Source organism: Lontra canadensis, unplaced genomic scaffold, assembly GCF_010015895.1.
Source record: "Lontra canadensis isolate GAN:19392208 unplaced genomic scaffold, GSC_riverotter_1.0 scaffold118, whole genome shotgun sequence".
Lineage (NCBI taxonomy): Eukaryota > Metazoa > Chordata > Mammalia > Carnivora > Mustelidae > Lontra > Lontra canadensis.
In genome coordinates this window covers 4654632-4660027 of record NW_022631112.1, presented here as the reverse complement: position 1 = coordinate 4660027, position 5396 = coordinate 4654632, and the positions used below count along the sequence as shown (strand labels likewise).

The following is a 5396-nucleotide window of genomic DNA, read 5'->3' as shown; positions in this document are numbered from 1 at the left end:
GCTGCACACACTACCCCTTTCTCCTCCCACCCCTCCTCCTTCTCTGCTCCTGCTGGTCAGTCCCCTCTGCTTCCTGGGTGGGCCTCCAGGGTCCTGGGCATCACTGTCCCGTTGGCCTCTGCCCATGCCCTTCATGTCATCCAGGCTCTTCCTTCTGCGGGCCTCTTACCATTCATGCTTGCACTGAACCACCTGAGCCTGCTGGTCATGCCGCTGGGCCTTGAGCCGCAGCCTCTCTTACTTGACTGAGGGTGGCCTGGTGCTCCTCGAACCTCTTACGCAGGGACTACCATCCTGCCAGATCGCCTTGAGCTGCAGCGCCTCCGAGATGGGATCTCCGGGAACCACAGGGCGCTCAGCCACTAGGGCTACAGCCTGTGGCAGCTCAGCGACGTGCTCACCTTCGCCTCCGCCTCACTCTCTGAAAAGTCCTGCATCCGCAGCTCGCAGATCACCGAGGTCATGCAGGTGGCTCTTATTGGGGAATTTCTCCAGGAGACCGTTCATTATCCCATGACTTGCACCCACGGGAACGACTTCGATGCTCTCTGATGGTGGGTATCCGGGTCCCGGAAGTGGAGCTTATTAGAAGACAGTGTTTGGTGGTGCCCTGCTTCCCCTTGAGCACGGTGATGGAGGGGAACCGTGTCTGGCACAGGGTGGCCATGAGCTTGACGTGCATGCCGTGGGGGCCGAAGTTGTTGAGCACCAGGAGAGACGGTGGGCAAACAGCTGCTCTCGCAGATGGTGGCCCTGCAGCGAGGCGACATCACCAAGCAGCGCGTACTTGTTGATCTGGAGAGCCAAGGTGGGGCTTTCCGGAAGGTGCATGGGCTTAGAGTAAACACTGTTCCCTGTTTTAATCAAGATTAGTAAGTGTGTGACCCAGAGGCAACCAGCCATTGCTGCAAAATCCTTTGGAGAATTTTTCTTTCGAAGCCGAAGACGGCGGCGGCGAGCGCTCAGCGGCTCACCTCGAGCCCACGCTCCTTGGCTGAATGCCGCAAGGGGCGCCACACCAAGCTCACAAGGACGAGTGCGGCTGCGCGGAACCGGGCCTCCCGGGGGTGGAGCTGAGCCCAGGCACGTGCTTCTCATGTGGACACGCCCACTCGGGCCTGGGCGGGGCTGCCTCTCCAGCCCGCGTGGATCTGCGCTCTTGTGGCGCCGGCAAAGAGTAAAAGGCAGCCGTCTGTTACATACACATCTGAGTTTAAAAATCTCAGGAAACAGAAATGCATTTGTTTCCTGAGTGGGGTATACAGTGGGGTACGTTGGGGAAGACAGGTAAAAGCAGAGTCAAGTTCTTGTTAAACAAGACATTGCTTTTGGGAGGTTTAATAGCCCAGGTGCTGAGCAGAACGCTTTCCTCCCTGATCCGGTTCACAGTTTAACTCGGAACCCGCACATCCCCACTTGCCCCAAACTGCTGATGAAACACCACTGCGTGCGGATAAGGATTTTCTTCGGATTGTCACTCCTCCTTTAAACCCTGGCCTGTGTTAGCTTATCCACTTATCCACTCAGGATTTCTCTCTTCGGGTCCCATCATCCTTCCCCGTGTTCTCTTGGTCAGTGTTTAAATGACTTCACACTGGCTCTTTCTCCAAGTCACACATGCACATCTGATACTGGTACTTTTACCTCCTTGTCCTTGGCATCACTCCTCTCTCTCTCTCGCAGTCTCTTTCTCCTGTCTCAGGCTGATACCTACAGCCTCTTGCCTTTATATTCTTCAATAAGAGTCCATTGTATTATTCCCCTACAATTTTAGGGAACACATATACCGCGCACTCCAAGGGATCCCATAAAAGTCCATTTCGACAGAATTCAGGCTGGGGACAAGTACCTTCATAGCTCTCCTTCGGAGTGGCAGAAACTCACAGAACACACAAAACTCTCTCCAAAGAAAGAGCCCTCATGTATCCTCTCTCTGTCCTCTCTCTCAATGTGTTTATGTCCTTGGGGACGTTCTAGAACCCCGAACTTGTTTGTAAATATTTCCCTTGAAAACTTAATATTGCTCCTGCATATCACTTTAGAATTTTATGTTTGGCTTGATTTGGCTTTGGTTGAAAACTGCCCTGCTGTGACATTCACATCACTGAAAAGTGGATGGTCTAGCATTTAAATCTAGGTCAATGTCACTCCAAAGGTCCTGCTCTACTGATGTCCCCAAACACATGTACACTTATCTCACATCCCTTCCCATCATCATTTCCATTATCTTGTCTCTGACCTTTTTTTTTTTTTAAGATTTTATTTATTTATTTGACACAGAGAGAGAGAGATCACAAGTAGGCAGAGAGGCAGGCAGAGAGAGAGAGGGAAGCAGGCTCCCTGCTGAGCAGAGAGCTGGATGTGGAGCTTGATCCCAGGACCCTGAGATCATGACCTGAGATCATGACCTGAGCTGAAGGCAGAGGCTTAACCCACTGTGGGCTTAACCCAGGTGCCCCAGCCTCTGACCTTTTTAAATGCTCTGAGAAATTGGTGGTCTTGCCTCCCTCTCTTGAAATGGTTTAGTTTGAATTCTGAAGGAGAATTTACTCCAGCTCTTACCTGTAAGGGCCTATTTAGCCAGAGCACCTCCATCTGGTTAAGCAGTGATTTTGTTTATGCAGTAAAACTTAAACTGACCCTACACCCCCCACCCCAGGGGAACTTACTTAAAAACAAGTCCCGGAAACCAGTCCCAGGTAACAGAGCCCAAATACAAGGGTGGGTCAGGCCAGGTGGAGGTATCCAGTCAGTGGGGGCGCATACTCTCTCCCTAGCTACCAAGGAGTGTGGGCCCCGCCCTTTGAGCGCCTTTTGGGCACCAATTCTGACCAAGGTGATAGGCTAGTTCAAATAGCTACTATAGGGTAAATTGTAATTTAACTGGCCACCCGCGTGTGACCTAGCATGTCTGTGTAGCTTTCTCTGTGTGTTACAATCTCATTGGCCATCTGTGTGTGGCCAGGCCCAACCACATGGCCTTTGCTCTACAAAAGTTAGTCTGTAAGGCAGGGAGAGGTCACCTCTTTACAAAAGACGGCCCCGAATGGTCAGTTTGATTCTCGATGCTTGGCACGAAATAAAGCTTTGCTTGACCTTCGCTTTGTATCAGTCTCACTCCTTTGATTACGGACCCAACATTACCCACTAACTTTAAAGAAGCCACTAACCTTGTGTCTCTTCTCTTTCCTTTCATGCTCTATCCAGTTAATTTCTTTGTGGGAACATCTATGTGGCAACTTATCTTCCCAAACCCCATCTTGGAAAATGACAACTGTTTTCCTTCTCTGACAGATTTTGCATAATCAGAAACCAGGTTAATATTAAAAATGTTCACCTGATCACTGTATAAACTATTTTTTCAATAAATATATTTGGCAGCTGAGTAGCATAATCTTTTCTGTTTTCCCTTTGAAGTACTTCTAATCACAAACTAGGGAGTCAAATGGGCCTATATTTACAGACCATTTGATAATTCCAATTATTCCACCACAGTTGGTTATATTTTTCAGAAGCAAAAGATTGGTAATTCAGTTTATGCAAGAAATTTTAACTGGGAGTCAGAGAACTAATAATACTTGCCCAGACACCCACATAAGATGGTTGATAAGTGTATATAACAACATTTTGTAAAAGCTGAAGGGATTTTTAATAACATTACCCACCCCCACTCCTGGCTTCATAACACACAGAAAAGCACTGGTTACAGTCATCAAGAAAATGTACATAACCCAAACTATAGAGTTGAAACAATACTTTACTATTAAAAGTTCTATAAGAGTTGAAATTTCCTTTTTTGAAGTTAGTGAGAGTATCTTAGAGAGAACAGTGCTTTTATTCTGATTCACTAAATCATTTGTAAACTACTGAATACCTTGAACAAATTCTTCAATACATTTGTAACATATCAGAAACATGATGGGTTCTGAGAAAGCAAAAGATGCAAACATCATCTTTGTATTTTAATTGTGCATGCAATTTTATTTCTTCTGCATTTCTCCACATTTCATTTGATATACTCTATTCAAACAGTATACAGTGAGATCAAGCCTCAAGAACTCCAAATTCTCAGTCTGTAATTACCAGCCAGTGAATATGTTGTCTTTCAACTTCATTTAAATAACAGATCCTGAATTTTAGTATAATAAAAGGAACTTGAAATACAAAGATTGCTGCCCTTTACATAAAGCACTCATCCTTACACATTTCAGTAGAACCTGCCTCTTTAAATCATTCCTTTATAATTACTGAATAAAACACAAAAGAGAAATCACATAAGTGCAGGTTAAGTCAATAATAGATTCAATTAAAAATGGTTATAGGTGAAAATAGCCTTTTTTGTGTGGGGGGAGGGAGTGGGCAGAGTAGTCATTTCTTATAGTGAAGAAGTTAAAGGGAAAAAGAAAAGGACATTAATTAAAAAATAAAGCCTAAGCAAGCTATAAATAGTTAAAAATCTAACTTGAAAATTTAAAACCTAAATATATTTCCTGTAGACTCATTATATTATTCAAATTTTCCAAAGATTGATTCTGCATTCTCTGAATGAATTCCATAGACTTGGTAAAATGATAGAGGACATAACATCAACCTAAAATGATACAATTTATGTAGTTGCCATGAACAATGTTAGTTCCATATTTATTTTGAATTCAAACATATTATGACAGGACCATTAATTATATAATCTATATGTTTTCAGAATGCTGTTAAAACTGCCTTTTGGTTGTGATTCGCAGTACCTTACATAGATCTAAGTCCATTGCTATCCTCACATAGCCTTTATATGATAAATATACACATACATACAGATATTATTACTGGTTTGGTCCCCCCTCCCATCTTCCCTATTGGACTCTTTGAAGACCAAGAGAGTGAGTTATCAATCCATGTATATACCAAGTGATAAATAGTAAACATTGTGAACATTCTACATGTGTAGAATATAAAAGTTTATTTAAAAAATAGTTTAATAAACTATATTAATTTGAAAAACCTAAGTGTATAAATATTAGATCCAATTTGATTTAACTTTTACATATGGTATAAGGATTCAACTTCCATCTTTTGTATATGGATAGCCATTGTTCCCAGGACTGTTTGTTAAAAAGCCAGTCCTTCCCACATTGAATTGTCATGGCCTTATATATGAGGGTTTATTTCTGGGCTTCCTCTTCTCTTCTATTTATCTATGTTTTTGTGCCAGTGCCACAATGTTTTAATTATCATAGCTTTGTAGTAAATTTGAAATCATGAAGTGTGAGACCTCCAACTTTGCTCCTGCTTTCAAGATTGTTTTAACTATTTGGAATCCCTTGAGATGCCATATGAATTTTAGGATGGATCACAAAAATACACACATGCAGACATACTCTTACAAAAATTGGTAAGTTGAA

At 43.4% G+C, this 5396-nt stretch overlaps 1 pseudogene; it reads right to left on the bottom strand.

Annotated features, from left to right (window-relative positions):
* Positions 1-414: 414 nt before the first annotated feature.
* On the bottom strand, positions 415-1098 carry LOC116857135 (annotated as a pseudogene).
* Between the last annotated feature and the right edge of the window lie 4298 nt (positions 1099-5396).